Source organism: Phocoena phocoena, chromosome 9 (assembly GCF_963924675.1).
Source record: "Phocoena phocoena chromosome 9, mPhoPho1.1, whole genome shotgun sequence".
Lineage (NCBI taxonomy): Eukaryota > Metazoa > Chordata > Mammalia > Artiodactyla > Phocoenidae > Phocoena > Phocoena phocoena.
In genome coordinates this window covers 66937565-66958359 of record NC_089227.1, presented here as the reverse complement: position 1 = coordinate 66958359, position 20795 = coordinate 66937565, and positions in this window count along the sequence as shown.

Here is a 20795-nt window from a genome sequence, read left to right as displayed (position 1 = left end):
TTTTCTTTTTATTCTCTGATTGCTGTGGCTAGGACTTCCAAAACTATGTTGAATAATAGTGGTGAGAGTGGATATCCTTTTCTTGTTCCTTATCTTAGACAAATACTTTCAGTTTTTCACCATTGAGAATGATATTTGCTGTGGGTTTGTCATATATGGCCTTTATTATGTTGAGGTAGGTTCCCTCTATGCCCACTTTCTGGAGAGTTTTTTTTTATCATAAATGGGTGTTGAATTTGGTTGAAAGCTTTTTCTGCATCTATTGAGATGATCATATGGTTTTTCTCCTTCAATTTGTAAATATGGTGTATCACATTGATTGATTTGCATATATTGAAGAATCCTAGCATGCCTGGGATAAATCCCACTTGATCATGGTGTATGATCCTTTTAATGTGTTGTTGTATTCTGTTTGCTAGTATTTTGTTGAGGATTTTTGCATCTATGTTCATCAGTGATATTGGCCTGTAGTTTTCTTTCTTTATGACATCTTTGTCTGGTTTTGGTATCAGGGTGATGGTGGCCTCATAGAATGAGTTTGGGAGTGTTCCTTCCTCTGCAATTTTTTGGAAGAGTTTGAGAAGAATGGGGGTTAGCTCCTCTCTAAATGTTTGATAGAATTCACCTGTGAAGGCATCTGGTCCTGGACTTTTGTTTGTTGGGAGATTTTTAATCACAGGTTCAATTTCATTACTTGTGATTGGTCTGTACATATTTTCTATTTCTTCCTGGTTCAGTCTTGGAAGATTATACCATTCTAAGAATTTGTCCATTTCTTCCAGGTTTTCCATTTTATTGGCAGAGTTGCTTGTAGTAGTCTCTTAGGATGCTTTGTATTTCTGCGGGTCTGTTGTAACCTCTCCTTTTTCATTTCTAATGTTATTGATTGAGTCCTCTCCCTCTTTTTCTTGATGAGTCTGGCTAATGGTTTATCAATTTTGTTTATCTTCTCAAAGAACCAGCTTTTAATTTTATTGATCTTTGCTATTGTTTTCTTTGTTTCTATTTCATTTATTTCTGCTCTGATCTTTATGATTCTTTCCTTTTGCTATGTTTGGGTTTTGTTTGTTCTTCTTTCTCTAGTTCCTTTAGGTGTAAGGTTAGATTGTTTATTTGAGATTTTTCTTGTTTCTTGAGGTAGGCTTGTATAACTATAAGCTTACATCTTAGAACTGCTTTTGCTGCATCCCTTAGGTTTTGGATCATCGTGTTTTCATTGTCATTTGTCTCTAGGTATGTTTTGATTTCCTCTTTGATTTCTTCAGTGATCTCTTGGTTATTTAGTAACGTATTGTTTAGCCTCCATGTGTTTGTGTTCTTTATGATTTTTCCCTTGTAATTGATTTGTAATCTCATAGTGTTGTGGTCAGAAAAGATGCTTGATATGATTTCAATTTTCTTAAATTTACTGAGGCTTGATTTGTGACCCAAGATGTGATCTATCCTGGAGAAGAAAGTGTAATCTGCTGTTTTTGAATGGAATGTCCTATAAATATCAATTAAATCTGTCTGGTCTTTAGTGTCATTTAAAGCTTCTGTTTCCTTATTTATTTTCATTTTGGATGATCTGTCCATTGGTGTAAGTGAGATGTTAATGTCCCCCACTATTGTTGTGTTGCTGTTGATTTCCTCTTTTATAGCTGTTAGTAGTTGCCTTATGTACTGAGGTGCTCCTATGTTGGGTGCATATATATTTATAATTGTTATATCTTCTTCTTGGGTTGATCACTTGATCATTATGTAGTTTACCTCCTTGCTCTTGTAACGGTCTTTATTTTAAAGTCTATTTTATCTGATATGAGTGTTGCTACTCCAGCTTTCTTTTGATTTCCATTTGCATGGAATATCTTTTTCCATCCCCTCACTTTCAGTATGTATGTGTCCCTAGGTCTGAAGTCGGTCTCTTGTAGACAGCATATATATTTGTCTTGTTTTTGTATCTGTTCAGCAAGCCTGTGCCTTTTGGTTGGAGCACTTAATCCGTTGATGTTTAAGGTAATTATTGATATGTATGTTCCTATGACCATTTTCTTAATGGTTTTGGGTTTGTTTTTGTAGGTCCTTTTCATCTCTTGTGTTTCCCACTTAGAGAAGTTCCTTTAGCATTTGTTGTAGAGCTGGTTTGGTGGTGCTGAATTCTCTTAGCTTTTGCTTGTCTGTAAAGCTTTTGATTTCTCCATCTAATCTGAATGAGATCCTTGCCGGGTAGAGTAATCTTGGTTGTGGCTTCTTCCCTTTCATCACTTTAAGTATATCATGCCTCTCCCTTCTGGCTTGTAGAGTTTCTGCTGAGAAATCAGCTGTTAACCTTATGGGAGTTCCCTTGTATGTTATTTGTTGTTTTTACCTTGCTGCTTTCAATTATTTTTCTTTGTCTTTAATTTTTGCCAATTTGATTACTATGTGTCTCGGCATGTTTCTCCTTGGGTTTATCCTGTATGGGACTCTCTGTGCTTCCTGGACTTGGGTGGCTATTTCCTTTCCCATGTTAGGGAAGTTTTCGACTATAATCTCTTCCAATATTTTCTCTGGGCCTTTCTCTCTCTCTCCTCCTTCTGGGACCCCTATAATACGAATGTTGTTGCATTTAATGTTATCCCAGAGGTCTCTTAGGCTGTCTTCATTTCTTTTCATCCTTTTTTCTTTATTCTGTTCCACAGCAGTGAATTCCACCAGTGTTTCTTCCGGGTCACTTATCCGTTCTTCTACCTCAGTTATCCTGCTATTCATTCCTTTTAGTGTAGTTTTCATTTCAGTTATTGTATTGTTCATCTCTGTTTGTTTGTTCTTTAATTCTTCTAGGTCTTTTTTAAACATTTCTTGCATCTTCTCGGTCTTTGCCTCCATTCTTCTAACATGGTCCTGCATCATCTTTACTATCATTATTCTCAATTCTTTTTCTGGAAGGTTGCCTATCTCCACTTCATTTAGTTGTTTTTCTGGGGTTTTATCTTGTTCCTTCATTTGGTACATAGCACTCTGCCTTTTCATCTTGTCTATCTTTCTGTGAATGTGGTTTTTGTTGCACAGGTTGCAGGATTGTAGTTCTTCTTGCTTCTTCTGTCTGCCCTCTGGTGGTTGAGGCTATCTAAGAGCCTGGTGACACAGCTCCATTGTTAAACCTCATGAATTCCTGAGGTTTAGATTGACATCTGGAAGTAGCCACTATTAGAAGAGGAAGAATGAACCAATTGAGAATTATGTGATGTGGTTTGCTGTTCTGAGCAGTTAGTCTTCTCAGGGAGTAATACAGCTTGGCAACTGAGTTATCAATGCCATCTAGTCATTTATCCACTGCTGTAATGGGCAAGCTGTATTTACCATAGTCCATAGTATGTATTTTTAATTCTTTGTTAGGAATATATATATATATATATTTATATATACACATATATGTGTATGTGTATGTGAGTGTATAGATACACACACGCACACAGAGTCTAAATTAGGCACAGTTATTTAAAGGAGTTTATAAATAGAAACATCCTGGTAATTTTGAAAAACAAAATTTAAAAAAATAAGAAGTTACAAAGATTCTTAAATAAGTCCAGATAGAAATTGAAAAGAATATAGTAAGAGAATATAATATAATAAGTTATATTCGTTTTCAATCATTCTTCACTTTTGGTATTCTCATTCCTCTATCTTTAAAGATATGGTTTTCAATGTTTTACCACAGTAGGCAGTATCTACAATTCAGGTGTCTTTTTTTAGTGAAACCCCAGGCGTCCTCTGCCTTCCTTCCATTAAATGACAATCATGTGGCAGATAGTTTAGTGGGAATGATAATAATACATGTATCATAGAGTAAATTGTCACATTCTGAAGATCATTAAAATAATGATGATTCCTGCAGAGTCATATTAAGAAGTTAAAGCTACACCTGTACTGAAAGAATTGTACAAAATGAGTATTTTCATGGTAGAATTCAGCATCTAAGTATTACAGTGTACTTTGATTCACAAATCAACCATGACATTTAAAAATTATACTCAACCAGCAAATGGATTAATGAGTGTGGTATACATAGGGAGGAAAAATCACTACTTACTATGTTAGCACTAACTTAATATCATACTGCTTATAAGCTAACTAAAAATGTCAAAAATGTCAGCCACATTTTATATTTTTCTGCAATGTATCTTCTTTTGCTTCATAATTTTGTATATAATTACATGCTGCAAAAATGTAAAGTAGACATTCGTATTTAACTTGTCTATTTGAAGTTTTTGAAGATTACATATATATGAAAGCTCTAAGCCTTTATCTCAAAGTGTTTTACATTAATTTTGCAATTAAAAAATTGAAGCATTTGAAAAGATGTTCCAGGGAATTCCCTGGGAGTCCAGTGGTTAGGAATCGGCACTTTCACTGCCATGGCCAATCTTTGTCTTTAGTTGGTGCATTTAGGCCATTAATATTAAGTACTGGTATGTTTGCAATTAAATATTGCATTTTATTGTTTGTTTTCTATTTGTTTTCTTTTATTCTTATTGCTCTTTTTCTCTTAACTACCTGGGGGCTACTTAAACATTTCATAGGACTCCATCTTGATTTATATATAGTATTTTTGAATGTATCTCTTTTTATTAGTAATTTTAGTGATTGTCCTGGGTATTACAATATACATATTTGACTTAGTATTTACCTCTTTGAGTGAAGTGTGGAAAACTCACTTTCACTTAAATCTTTTTTGTATTCCCAATGTTCAAATATCATTGTCTTGAGTATCAGATGTATTAATTTGCTAAGGCAGCTGTAACAAGTTACCATAAACTGGGTGACTTAAACAATAGGAATTTATTACTTTGCAATCTTGGAGGTTAAAACTCCAAGATCAAGGTGTTGGCCGAGTTGGTTCCTTCTGAAGGCTGTGATGGGAATTTACTACATGCCTCTCTCCTAATTGCTGGTGGTTTGATGGCTTGTAGGCATATCACTCTGGTCTCTGCCTCCATTTTCAAATCTCTGTTTCCCCAGTTTCCTTTTAGCCAGTTCCATTCCCTCCCACCCCTGACCCACTGTCTACTGCAGGGTGGGACAGACTTACAGAGAAAGAAGTGTCTGGCCTGGGACACTGGCTATGGTTGAGTCTCTCTTGTTGCTTGTGCCTGCCTGTCTCAGTGGAAAAGAGAAGTCTCAGTCCTGGCAGGGATAGAAAACTCTTCCCTTGGATGTGTTTTCATATCACTGATGAGAATCGATGCAAAAATCCTCAACAAAATACTAGCAAACAGAATACAACAACACATTGAAAGAATCATACACCATGATCAAGTGGGATTTATCCCAGGCATGCTAGGATTCTTCAATATACACAAATCAATCACTGTGATAAACCATATCAACAAACTGAAGAAGAAAAACCATATGATCACCTCAATAGATGCAGAAAAAGCTTTCGACCAAATTCAACACCCTTTTATTATAACAACTCTCCAGAAAATGGGCATAGAGGGAACCTACCTCAACATAATAAAAGCCATATATGACAAACACACAGCAAATATCATTCTCAATGGTGAAAAACTGAAAGCATTTCCTCTAAGATCAGGAACAAGACAAGGATGTCCACTCTCACCACTATTATTCAAAAAATTTTGGAAGTCCAGGCACGGCAATCAGAGAAGAAAAAGAAATAAAAAGAATACAAATTGGAATAGAAGAAGTAAAACTGTCACTGCAGATGACATGATACTATACATAGAGAATAATAAAGATGCCACCAGAAAGCTACAGGAGCTAATCAATGAATTTGGTAAAGTTGCAGGATACATAATTAATGCACAGACTTCTCTTGCATTCCTATACACTAATGATGAAAAATCTGCAAGAGAAATTAAGGAAAAACTCCCATTTACCACTGCAACAGAAAGAATAAAATACATAGGAATAAACCTACCTAGGGAGCCAAAAGATCTGTATGCAGAAAACTATAAGACACTGATGAAAGAAATTAAAGATGATACCAACAGATGGAGAGATATACCATGTTCTTGGATTGGAAGAATCAATATTGTGAAAAATGACTATACTACTCAAAGCAATGTACAGATTCAATGCAATCCCCATCAAATTACCAATGGCATTTTTTACAGAACTAGAACAAAAAATCTTAAAATTTGTATGGAGACACAAAAGACCCCGAATAGCCAAAGCAGTCTTGAGGGAAAAAAATGGAGCTACAGGAATCAGACTCCCTGACTTCAGACTATACTACAAAGTTACAGTAATCAAGACAATATGGTACTGGCACAAAAACAGAAATACAGATCAGTGGAACAGGATAGAAAGCCCAGAGATAAACCCACACACCTATAGCCAACTAATCTATGACAAAGGAGGCAAGGATATACAGTGGAGAAAAGACAGTCTCTTCAATAAGTGATGCTGGGAAACCTGGACAGCTACATGTAAAAGAATGAAATTAGGACACTCCCTAACACCATACACAAAAATAAACTCAAAATGGATTAGAGACCTAAATGTAAGACCAGACACTGTAAAACTCTTAGAGGAAAACATAGGAAGAGCACTCTTTGACATAAATCACAGCAAGATCTTTTTTGATCCACCTTCTAGAGTAATGGAAATAAAATCAAAAATAAAAAATGGGACCTAATGAAACTTAAAAGCTTTTGCAAAGCAAAGGAAACTACAAACAAGACGAATAGAGAACACTCAGAATGGCAGAAAATATTTGCAAACGAATGAAGTGACAAAGGATTAATCTCCAAAATATATAAACAGCTCATGCAGCTCAATATTAAAAAAACAAACAACACAATCCAAAAATGGGCAGAAGACCTAAATAGACATTTCTCCAAAGAAGACATACAGATGACCAAGAAGCACATGAAACTCAACATCACTAATTATTAGAGAAATGCAAATCAAAACTACAACAAGGTATCACCTCACACCAGTTAGAATGGGCATCATCAGAAAATCTACAAACAATAAATGCTGGAGAGGGTGTGGAGAAAATGGAACCCTCTTGCACTGTTGGTGGGAATGTAAATTGTTACAGCTGCTATGGAGAACAGTATGGAGTTTCCTTAAAAAACTACAAATAGAATTACCATATGACCCAGCAATTACACTGCTGGTCATATACACAAAGTTAACCATAATTCAGAAAGACACATGCACCCCAGTGTTCATTTCAGTACTGTTTACAGTAGCCAGGTCATGGGAGCAACCTGATTGCCCATCGACAGACCAATGGATAAAGCAGAGGTTGTACATATATACAATGAAATATTTCTCAGCCATGGAAAGGAACAAAATTGGGCCATTTGTAGATAAATGGATGAATCTAGAGACTGTTATACAGAGTGAAGTATGTCAGAAAGAGAAAAACAGATATTGTATTTAACGCATATATGTGGAACCTAGAAAAATCATACAGATGAACTGGTTTTCAGGGCAGAAATTGAGACACAGATGTAGAGAACAAACATATGGATACCAAGGGGGGAAGCAAAGGGGTTTTGGGTGGTGGTGTGATGAATTGGGTGATTAGTATTGACATATTTACACTAATATGTATTAAATGGATAACTAATAAGAATCTGCAGTATAAAAAAAATAACTTAAATAAAATTCAAAAAAAAATTAATTTTAATAAAAAAAGAAGAAGGTACCTGAAGTTCTGTCTCCCAACTCAATAGAAATAAAAGCAAAAATAAACATATGGGACCTAATCAAACTTGTAAGTTTTTGCACAGCAAAGGAAACCATAAACAAAGTAAAAAGACAACGTACTGAATGGGAGAAAATATTTTCAAACAAAGCAGCCAACAAGGGATTAATCTCCAAGGGTTTAATCTCTATATAAACAGCTCATGCAATTCAATATCAAAAAAACAAACAGCCCAATCAAAAAGTGGGCAGAAAAAAAAAATTGGGCAGAAGATCTAGATAGACATTTCTCCAAAGAAGATATACATACGGCCAAAAAGCACATGAAAAGATGCTCAACATTGCTAATTATTAGAGAAATGCAAATGAAAACTACAATGAGGTATCACCTCACACTGGTCAGAATAGCCATCATCAAAAATGTCTACAAATAATAAATGCTGGAGAAGGTGTGGAGAAAAAGGAACCCTTCTCTACTGTTGATGGGAATGTAAATTTGTGCAGCCACTATAGAGAACAGTATGGAGGTTACTTAAAAACCTAAAAATAGAATTACCATATGATCCAGCAATCCCACTCCTCAGCATATATCTGGAGAAAACACTAATTTGAAAAGATCCATCCACCCCTATGTTCATAGCAGCACTATTTACAATAGCCAAGACATGAAAGCAACCTAAGTGACCGTCAACAGAAGAATGGATGAAAAAGATGTGGTAGGGAATTTCTTGGTGGTCCAGTGGTTAGGACTCTATGCTTTCACTTCCAGGGGCCCAGATTCAATCCCTGTTTTGGGGAACTGAGATCTCGCAAGCTGTGCAGCATGACCTAAATAAATAAATAAAAATAAAAAAGAAGTGGTATATATACACAATGGAATACTACTCAGCCATTAAAAAGAATGAAATAACGCTATTTGAAGCAACAGGGATGGACTTAGAGATTATCATATTAAGTGAAATAAGACAGAGAAAGAGAAATATATGATATCACTTATATGTGGACTCTGAAAAAATGATATAAATGAACTTATTTACACAACAGAATTAGACTCACAGATAGAAAACAAACTTTCGATTACCTGAGGGGATAGTGGCGGGGGAGATAAATCAGGAATTTGGGATTAACATGTACTCACTACTATGTATAAAATAGATAAACAACAAGGACCTACTGTATAGCACAGGGAACTATATTCAATGTCTTATAATAACCTATAATGGAAAAGAATCTGAAAAAGAATATATTTATATGTATAACTGAATCACTTTTCTGTACACCTGAATCTAATAAAACATTAACTATACTTCAATTAAAAAATGGTTAGGGGCTTCCCTGGTGGCACAGTGGTTGAGAGTCCACCTGCCGATGCAGGGGACACGGGTTCGAGCCCTGGTCCGGGAAGATCCCACATGCCGCGGAGCGGCTGGGCCCGTGAGCCATGGCCGCTGAGCCTGTGCGTCTGGAGCCTGTGCTCCGCAATGGGAGAGGCCACAACAGTGGGAGGCCCGCGTACCGCACAAAAAAAAAAAAAAAAAAGGTTAAAAACATTGGGCATAAGACCTGAACAGAAACCTCATTAAAAAATGATATACAGGTGGCAAATAAACATTTCAAAAGACACTCCATATGATATGTCATCAGGGAAATTCAAATTAGAACAATGAGATACCACTACATACCTATTGGAAAGGCAAAAATCCCTAACACCAACAACCTTAAGTAGAGGCCAGGATGTGGAGCAACAGGAACTTTTGTACATTGCTGGTAGGAGTGCAAAATGGTGCAGCCACTTTGCAAAGCTATACATACTCTTACCATATGATCCAGCAGTTGCACTCCTTGGTTTTTACTCTAATGAGCTGAAATCATTTGTACACACTAAAACTTGCATATAAGTATTTACGGTAGCTTTATTCATATTGCCAATACTTGGAAGCAACCAAGATGTCTTTCAGTAAATGAATGGATAAACTGTGGTACATCTAGACAATGGAATATTATTCAGTGATAAAAGGAAATGAGCTATTAAGTCATGAAAAGACATGAAGAAATCTTAAATGTATATTTTAAGAGAAAGAAGTAAATCTGAAAAGGCTACACACTGTATGATTCCAACTATATGGTATTCTGGTAAAGGCAAAATTAGAAAGGAAAAATATCAGTGATTCCCAGAGTTTGGGGGAGAGGCAGAGAGGGATGATTAAGTGGAGCTCAGGGAAAGTTTAGGACAGTAAAACTATTCTCTGTGTGGATACTTGTCATGTGTTTGTCAAAACCCATAGAATATACAACACTAAGAGTGAAACCTAATATAAATTATGGACTTCAGTTAATAATAATGTATCAATATTGGCTCATCAATTTTAACAATAGTGCCATACTAACGCAAGATATTAAAAATAGGGGAAACTGTGTATGTCTGTGGGGGCATGCATTCCACTCAATTTTTTTGTGAACTAAAGCTGATCTAAAGAATTCTAATAAAAAACAAAATGTGAAGCAGATTTAAAAAAATAGAGAAAGAGAGAGGGAAAGAAAGAGAATAAAATGTTTGAAGGAGTACATTTAAATAATGTTCTATTATCTAAGAATGCTTGGCAGTTACTATCTATTTATAGATTGGGGGTCTTTATAAAATTATTTTGTAAAGGTCTTCTTTAAAAAAGAAGAATGCAGGTTCAGCAGTAGTCCATGCTAGTTCACTCCAAAATTTTCTACTGTCAGGCTTGGAAAATTTGCTTAATTTTCCTATGTATTTTATAGCTTCGTTCCTTTAATCTATTAGATAATGCTTAGAAAGTGTTTAACTCTTTGCCTGGAACATAATAAGTACTCAATAAACATTAGTTTTGTTATTTGAATATTGCCTTTCTCTATCTAAGTCTCCTCATTTTAGAAATGACCATAGTGAAAATTAGCACAGGGTAAGGGAAAATGCTGTAAGTTTCTTAAAAGTACTTTTAATCCAAAATTTCTATTTCTGATTTGTTTAGGAACTATGTCTTCTGTTTCTGTCTCCAAATATGGCCAAATGAGGGCCTAAAATATTCCATTTAAGAGTTCAGTTTACTTTGTTTTTAATTAATAAAGATTTTACCAGAAATGATCTACATTAATCAACATTATATCCACAGTCCAATTATATCACCCTATTAAATCAAAGTGATTCATAATTTTTTAACATAACAAAAGACACATTTATTACTCTCATCACATAATTTATTTCTGTAGTTGGTTATGCTGATTATCACCTTACATATTGAGTAAAAACTATGACTATTTGTTTCTAAGTTTTATCATCAATTACGTATGCATATAATGTAAATATTGGGATGATTTTCACTGATAAAGAAAGTTATAGATGCTTGAAAAATAGGACAATAATTGTATTTTGAGGAAAGTCATTGATATCATTTGTCCCTTTGGCCAAGTCTACAATGAACACTGTAGTACCAGTTAAACTAATAGATATTTATCAATCATCTATCATAGTCATCATTCTAGTATGCATCTATATTTATCGGTCATCTATCTAACATCATTCTAGTATGTTATGCATGCATAACAATGCTTGTGGGTCCTACTTCAAGCAGTCTAGTTGATAAGATGAATTCTGAACAGTTGACAATCTAAAATTCTCTGGAATTAAGTGTTACATTATGTGGTTTGTTGCTAGAAAATAAATGAACTAGAAAAAGTGAGATGATTTTTGCAACTTCTCTGCAATGTGTAGATAAACAGTAGCCATTAGTTCACTAGTTTATGGTGGAGTCTTAAGTACCATTGAGAGGGTGGGGCAACATGCTGTCTAGCATTTAACAAACTGATTATAAGACTAATACATGATAATAGAGGGGCCTGTGGCAGCAAATTCCAATGTTAATTTGTGAAGAAAAAGTTATTTAATGAATTCTCCTTATTCTGCTAAATATATTAGAGAGTGAGATACTTGTAAAATTTTGATGTTGCAAACTGAGAAGTGCTTAAATGTCTTATGTCTTTTTCAATGCACTTTGACCAACAATATACCTAATTGCACTCTGGCTACATGACATGTGAAAAACTAAAAAAGAGAAAAATTGTGCAACGAAGTTAGTCGTACAGAATTTTGTATGATCGAAATCATTTTGGATGTTATTTGGAAATAACATATGTAATTTAAACTTATTGCCTTAAAGGACTATGAATATTTGTCCATGGATATTTTACTTTTATAGATGAGCCATCAAGTTATCTGGTAATTAAAATCAGATAACAGATTTGAGAAATCAATAGCATGGGCAAATATGTATTGTTTTTATATACTATAGACAATTTACACAATTTGCCAATATATGCTAAATGCCTGATACATGTTCATTAGGTCTCAAAGATTGTATTAGGAATTTGCCTCTCTTTTCAATCACAGTAAATATAATTGTATACTCAGAAATATGGATGCACAGATGTATCATTTTTAATCTGCTTTTTTTGTCCTTGAGATATCATCTCCACAATTATTTCTATGTTTACTTCTACCAAAGCAGACTATATTCTCTTATTCTTATGCTATCAAAATTTATAACCTAATTAAAAGCCTTTTCTCTGGGTCCATCTTTATCAACTATAAAACTGCTCACTGTGGTTTCAGGTCAGTGAATACATTCTCTTTCGTTGTGCCATGTTTTTGATGACTCAGCCAATTTTATCTGCAGTTTGCCATGAGCCTCAGGCACATCTTGGAATACCAAAGCAAAGCCAAAATTGGGATTAGAATCCTTAGCATGTAAATGCAGAAATAACAGGGCAATTACTCAAATATATCTGAAGCTAGTAGAGACAGTGGATTGGTGGAAAATCATGTTTTGCAAGAAGTGTCAAAAAACAGTAAAAGAAAAATTGCCATATCTTTCATTAGGCCAAAGGATGAGGATAGGGCTGAAAATAGCAGTAGGAATTAGAGGTCAGAAGTCAAGCAAACTTTGGGATGGAGCAAAGTGGGAATGAAGGAAGAATGACCAAGGATTTTTTCCTTATAAAGGCTGTCATCTGGAACTTACTATTAACAGAGGCTGGTAATGAGATGTTTGAATAGGTTAGCATGTATCAAAGGCCCAGATTAAGGCAATTACTATTAAGACTATCAAATATTATGCACATTATACATAAATATATAAATATATACCCTAAGAGAGTTTGAGACCAAGTTGGGTTTAGTAAGATGCCCAAATGGATTTGGCTGTCTCAGTTTTTGTACAATTCACAAGATAATAGTTCCAACTGCTAATAGTACAAAAAGGAGTGGCCACCAAAACAATTTGTTAAAAACTAGTTTTGTAACTCTTAGCTGTTAATCCAAAATTGGTTACAGAGTGAGGGAGAGGAAGTGGCTCTTGAAAAATGATTACGGAGAGCTATTGGGGTCCTGGGACTTAAATCTTCCTCCATGCCCCATTGGGAGAAGTTAGATATTTTAGAAAACCATTTGACAAAATTCAACACTTATTCAAGATAATAGCTAATAAAGGTAATTGGCAAAAGTTCTGCAGGTCTTCTCACTTTTAACAGCAAAATATTGAATGTTTGTCTTCATAATTTTGACAATGAGGTAAGGATGCTTATTCTCATCACTCCCTTTCACTATTATATGGGGGAGGGAGTAGGGAGGGCATGGCTATTACAATATGGAAAAAAAAAAGAAAGAAGAAAAGCCATACACATGAGAACTGAGGACGTAAAACTGCTTCTATTTTCAGCATATATGAATGTTCACATAGGAAATCCAAAAGAATATACAAAATGATTACAAAAACTAATAAGTGAATTTAGCAAGGTGAATAATTACACTATTAAATTACAAAAAGTATTTACTAGAGGCAAACAAGTTTAAAATAAAACATTTACAAAAGTGTTAAAAACATAAAATACTTAGAAATAAATATAACCAATGACAAATAATAGTTCTACTCTGAAACCATAGGATACTGCTTAGAGAAATTAAAAAATACATAAATAAATTTTTATGAATGGGAAGACTCAGTATTGTTAAGATGTCAGTTTTCTCCAAAGAGAGAAATGTCTAGATTTGATAAAATCAAAATAAAAATTCTAACATACTATTTTGGAGAAATTGGCAAGCCCATTCTAAGTGCATATAAAATTTCAAACAACCTAGAATAGCCAAGGTTATTAAAACAAAAGCAGTAACAAAATTGAAGTGCTTACACTTCCTGATTTCAAGAATTGACACATATAGTATTCAAAACAGTGAAAGAGGAATTTAGATCAATGGAACAGAATAAGTGAGTTCAGAAAGGACCCATGAATATATGGATTTGTATTAAAAAAAAGTGAACATCAAACTTTACCTCATACCTTACACAAGGGTTTACCAGTCTTGTCACTTGTTTAAGATCAGATAATTCTTTGCTGTAGGATTTTTTTCTGTGTATTTTAAAATGTTTGCCTGGCCTCTATCAGCTAGATACCTGTAACAAACTCTCCCCAGGCATCACAGCCAAAATGTCTACAGACCTGGCCAAACACCCCTAGGGGGCAAAATCATTCCCACTGAAAACCATTGCCATACACAAAAATTATTTTGAGAAGGATTTATGTGTTAACATAAAATCCAAACCATAAAATCTTAGATAAATATTTAGAGAATATCTTCATAATAGAGATAGACAGAAACTCTTTAGATAGGAACTAATTAGTATGAACAATAAGAGAAAATATGAAAAACCAGATTTGATCAACATTAAAAACTTTTGCTCTTCTATCACAGCTTATTTTCAACATTTAACTGTCAAACCAATACCACATGATAAAGAGGGGAAAAAAAGCTAATTGTCTCAGCAAATTTTGTGCATTACTGTCTGTGAATTGGCATATGGTTATATTTATGTATAATATATATTCGTATATATATAGAATTATATATATACACACACATATGTATATATGTATACATATGTGTGTGTATATATACATATATGAAAAGCCAAGAATAGCTTTATCTTTAAAAAGAACAGATTTACAGAATGTATACTACCAGATATCAAGTCTTATTAAGTGATTAAAATAAATTGGCATTGGCACAAGAATAGACCAAAGAACAGTGGAACAAAATAAAATCCAAACATATATAGTAACATTTTGACAAAGGTAAAAGATGTGAATTTGCAGATTCAAGAAGCTAAGCAAATCCCAAATGAGATTCATGTCTAGGTCATGACAACACAAATCCAAAGAAAGCTTGAAGACTATATTAATATCAGAGTAAGTAGTCTTCAGAACAAGGAAAATTACCAGGGCTAAAGAGGGACAATACATAATGGAAAACATATCAAGAGAAGGCCAGCATGGCTGAAGTGCAGTGAGCCCCAGAAGGAGGTAGGGGGTCATGTCAGAGAGAAGCAGAGGGGGAAGCCGGAGAAGACAGTGGGGAATGTGCATTTCAGCTCAGCCAGTTAGGCTCTATAGTCCCCATATTTATACTCTACCTGGTATTAACTCTCAGCTTGAAAATGGATGCCTTATATTCTGCAAAACATTTGTAGAAATTTGGACCTTCTGAACTCTTTGCAGAGTCTGCAATTTTTTTCATTGTAGTTGATTTACAATATTGTGTTAGTTTCAGATATACAGCAAAGTGATTCAGTTATATATTTTTTCAGATTATTTTCCATTATAAGTTATTACAAGATATTGAATATAGTTTCCTGTGCTATACAGCACATCCTTGTTGCTTATCTATTTTATATATAGGAGATTGTATCTGTTAATCCCATACTCCTTATTTATCCCTACTCCCCTCCTTTTCCCCTTTGGTATCTGTACATTTGTTTTCTATGTCTGTGGGTCTATTTCTGTTTTGTATATAAGTTCATTTGTATCATTTTTTTTTTTTAGATTTTACATACGAGCAATATCATATAATATTCATCTTTCTCTGTCTGGCTTCATTCACTTAGTGTGATGATTTCTGTTGCTGCAAATGGCATTATCTCATTCTTTTTTATGGCTGAGTAGTATTCCATTATATATACACACCCTCTCCAGCATTTATTATTTGTAGACTTTTTGATGATGGACATTCTGACCAGTGTGAGGTGATACCTCATTGTAGTTTTGATTTGCATTTCTCTAATAATTAGTGATGTTGAGCATCTTCTCATGTGCCTATTGGCCATCTGTATGTCTTCTTTGGGGAAATAGCTATTTAGATCTTCTGCCCATTTTTTGATTGGGTGGTTTTCTTTTTTGATATTAAGCTATATGAGCTTTTTGTATATTTTGGATATTAACTCCTTGTCATTTGCATCATTTGCAATATTTTCTCTCATTCTATAGGTTGTCCTTTCGTTTGCTGATGGTTTCCTTTGCTGTGAATTTATAGGTCAACAGAACTACCAGTTTGGCCCTGAGGGACACGTCAGGGCCAAACTGGTATTCTATCATGGACTGATAGAATTTAAGTTCTCAGTATAGGTTCTCTTAGACCATCAGCCTGGTCTTCGTTAGGAGCCAATGAAGAATTTTTGAAAAAACAAAATATTATTTAGGTAAGATTATACAAATATATAATTGGCTATTACTACTACTACTGCTATTACTGCTACTACAGATAATATAAATAATGATAATAATCATCTCGTAAGTTTCTTTTTTGTTGAATTATAATTGATATACAGTATTATACTAGTTTCAGGTATTTGACATAGTGATTCAATCTTTTTATATATTATGGAATAATCACCACAGTAAGTCTAGTTACCATCTGTCACCATACAGAGTTATTACAATATTATTGACTATATTCCCTATGCTATGCCTTACATTCCCATGACTCAGTTTCTTATGAGGGAAATGGCTATTAATTCTCTGCAACAAAGGCACATAAACCCTCACAAATTCACCCACAAATTATAAGGTAATAGGCTAGGAAAGATGGAGTGATTGTTGTTATATATTCATTAGATATAAGTATTTGGCCACCCAGGGGTAGGCCTCACCAAGAAAGCACCAAGTATCTCTTAGACAAGGTGATGATCTCATAATAAGTGAAGTTCAAATAAGCCCAAAGTCTAACATTAACGAAAGGTTTTGATTTCAGTTTTATTAGGGAGACACACACCCACATTTACATACACACAAATCCTCCTTGTTATCTTTATTAAAAGACAAACAAAAACCTTGGAAAGGATTCAAGTTCATATTACCAACGAAAACCATTTGTACTACTTGTATCCACTGTTTCCAGTTGTCAGTTGTGCTCTTTTCTCCAATTCACAGAGGATAGCAGATGAAAATGACTAAATCCAAGTATAAGTTTCCCGCTTTCCCAAAGTAGAGCATGCCTATGAAACCTTTTCTAAGCTGAAATGGTGTGAAGCAAAAAAGCAATTACCTTAGGACACATCTTGATAATGGCTTCATAAAATAAATTGAGATCAAGCACGTAGGCTCACAAACACAGTTCAAAGTTAAGGAGGCTTAATGCTGAGATGCTGAGTGTAGTTTTGGAGGAGGGAGCTTAGGGATGCCAGTCTCACTGCCTCTTATAACACCTGCTACAAAACAAACACTGAACACTCTCATCACTTTTTGCCTTTTTTTGGAAAAGCAAAAATCCTCTTTAGATTTCTTTTGGTTAGTGAAAACATGTACTAATGTAGGTCTTTTGTAAAAGTGAAGTGACATAAAGTGAAATTTCAAAAAGTGGGGGTTCCATGTAATAACCAAAACCTCACTTGTGAAAACAGATCCCACTGCCAGCTTTTCCCAGGTGTTATTAGCCCTTAGCAGTGTCTCCTATTTAAAGAACAAAGGTGTTTGTGAAGGTTTTTTTTTTTTTTTGCGGTACGCGGGCCTCTCACTGCTGTGGCCCCTCCCGTTGCGGAGCACAGGCTCCAGACACGCAGGCTCAGGGGCCATGGCTCACGGGCCCAGCTGCTCCGCGGTATGTGGGACCTTCCTGGACCGGGGCACGAACCCGCGTCCCCTGCATCAGCAGGTGGACTCTCAACCACTGCGCCACCAGGGAAGCCCTGTGAAGTTTTTACTTTACTCATTACATATATATCTTTAGCCAATTTCCACTTTTCTTTCTTTCCTCTCCTTAAAGTTTAATGATTCAGACTTATTCAGAACTTTGTTTATCTCTCAGTGCAATATTTTATCAGAAAGTTAATGCCAAAGAAGTCAAAAGCATTTCCCTACACACTTCAATCCTCCCTCTCGGATTCATCCGTCATTTTCATATGTATTCACAGCAAAACTGAGGCACAGGGCTTTAAGTTCTGTTTCTCATGGACAACTTAGAGGTATAACTCCATCCCTGAAACTTTTCAAAAACCATGAGAAAAAATGCCCCTGTTTCCTCCAAATTGGTTCCTCTTCTCTGCACATACTGTCATGAACAGAGGTGAAAAAATATTGAAGTTTTGATCTCATGCATTGGTAACATATAGTGATATGAGCAGTGTCACTTAGGAAGCAGAGAGGATCAGCTCTGAGAACTGCCAGAAGGGCTAGTAGCTTGGACCAACACAGTTAAGTTACTAAGTTGGCAACTATTTTGTTCAGTTATTTGCCATATTAATTATAGAACTTAGATAGATAGATGATAGACTACTTGGCAATTGCCTCCGATTAATAGATTACGTTAGAGAAGTGACATAAAAAAGGACACCATATCCTTTAGGTTTTTACGCATTTTGCAATTTGAAAATGGGAATGAACTCTTTTAATTTCAGTTTCACAATTTAAATTAACTCACTCAGACAACTAGACTTATTACAGTGAGCCTAAAGAGGTCAAGAATAGATTTCTCTAAAATGCTGATGCCCTAAGTAAAGGAGAAACAAATTTCCTGAATGCAAGAGTTTAATATCATAAAAAATCTATTATTCCCAAATGAATATATTAATACATGTTGGTAAGAATAACACTTTTTGTTCATTTTGGTCAATTTGAGAATTTAAATTTGACAATTTAAAATTGTCACAATTAACTTGTCAAAATTATTGTCAAAATTGTCAAATTTAACTTGTCAAAATTATTTTTCAATTCAAAGTATATACTTGAGAAATGACAAAAGATTTTTACAAAAGAATAGAGAGGAGCCTTTTTGCCGTAACACATTCGAAGACAAATCTACTGTACATAAAATGTATAATACTTGTATATCATTAAACAAACAGATGAATGAATAAAAATATTGAGTCCAAGGATAGACCCAAGGATATGTGGAAACCGCATATGACCAAAAAGTGATGGACAATGAATGTTTAACAACCAGCTCTCTGGGGCTGAAATGAGGTGAGGGGAGCCTGATGTAGTGATTTCTAGTTTCTATGATATAAATACTCCTACCTTGGTCAATATTAACGTACCAAGTGTGATGACAATCAGATTCTCCTAAAAATTAAACAGTTGGTGTTTGCATCACATCACTAGCAAAGGTCAGTTGGAAATGATAATTTGCTCAGTAAGTGGAGCTGGAATAATTGCCTATCCAACTTAGAGACAATACAGTTAAATGTCTAGCACAATTGCACAAAAATAAAATATCTATTGTTTAAGAATCCACATGTAAAATATTCGTATTTTATTACCTGAAAAATGTAAAACTTGGTAACCAAAAAGGTAAATATACACTAAGAAAGCTAAATTTCTTTAGTCTATTACTTAATAGACCAGGAAAGAACCTACAGCATTTATTGAAAATGAAAGTTAATATCCCTGACACATACATACAAAAAGCTCTATAAATTCAAAAGCAGAGAAAATTCAAAAGTGCCATGAAAATTACAAGAAAAGAAGAAAAGAAAGAAAGGAAAAACATTCTTAACTTCATGGTAGATAAATCATAGTGAAATGCCATTTTTTTAAGCATATTAGATCAGCAAAGTTTTAAAAGACTAATAACACCAGTATTAAATGGAGAGATGTGTATACTGGGACATTTTGTGGGGAAATGTGATCTCCTCACTTATTCTATAGTTAAAAATGTAGATACTCTGACTTAATAATCCTATTTTGGTTTGTGTGAGGTGGAGGTGGGGACATCTCTAGCCTAGAGGAAAACCAAACAGACAAACACAAGTAGAAAAGGGGATGTCTACGTGGACATTTTTGAAACAGGAGTAAAAGATTTGGAAACAGAATGCGTATATACCAATAGCATAATGTTTGAATTAATTATGGAGGATTAACATTGTAAAATATTACCCAGCTACTAAACTGAGTTATATCTCTCACTGTTGATGTGTAAGGGACATAAATGATATACTAAAAAAAAATAATGGTGCACTGTATATTTGTAAAATCCTATTTTTCTAAGATAGCAGTAGGTAAAGTGCCTATATATACCTGTATATGTTGGCACACTTGCATTTAAACATGGAGAAAGATATGGGATACCTATATTAATAAAGGTAAATTCAAGGTAGTTATATTTGAAGAGGGAAGGGAGATTATTACCATTTTATTTTTGTCATCTCAACACTGGCTTATTAGAAAGTGCATATATGACTTTTATAATTTAAAATAGACTGAAAGTTTGAAATAATTAGCTAGATCAATTACATTAAATTGGAAGATTGCTATGACATAGTATTTTATAACTTAAACCAAGTGAATATAATAATGTATTATGAACAAATAGGCTCATTTCAAAAACAAAACCAAAAGAAACTGTGTATGTGTGTGTGTGTGTGTGTGTGTGAGAGAGAGAGAGAGAGAGAGAGAGAAAGAGAGAGAACACTAGTGTATGTTAATTTTAATTTATTATTGTTATTTTATTCCTCTGCTTTCTCGAGTGGTACAAAAAACATGATAGAAAGATTCAGAAAAAATGCAATCTTCTATATTTGTGAGAATGTAATTGGTACAAGCATTCTGGGGCTAATTAGGCAGATACATATGAAATGCTTAAAAATGTTTATACTTGTTTCCCAAAAATTTAACTTCTAGTCATTTATCCTGGGGAAATAATCAAACATTTATATGGCAAATACATTAAGCAAAGATTTAGGCATTAGTGTGTCACCACTTAGCAAATATTTATTTGCTAAGAGATTAATTGATTAAATGCACTGTTGAAACTGCCAGGACAGATACGCAGCTGGTACTCAGCAACAATACCAGTTGTTTATGTTGGC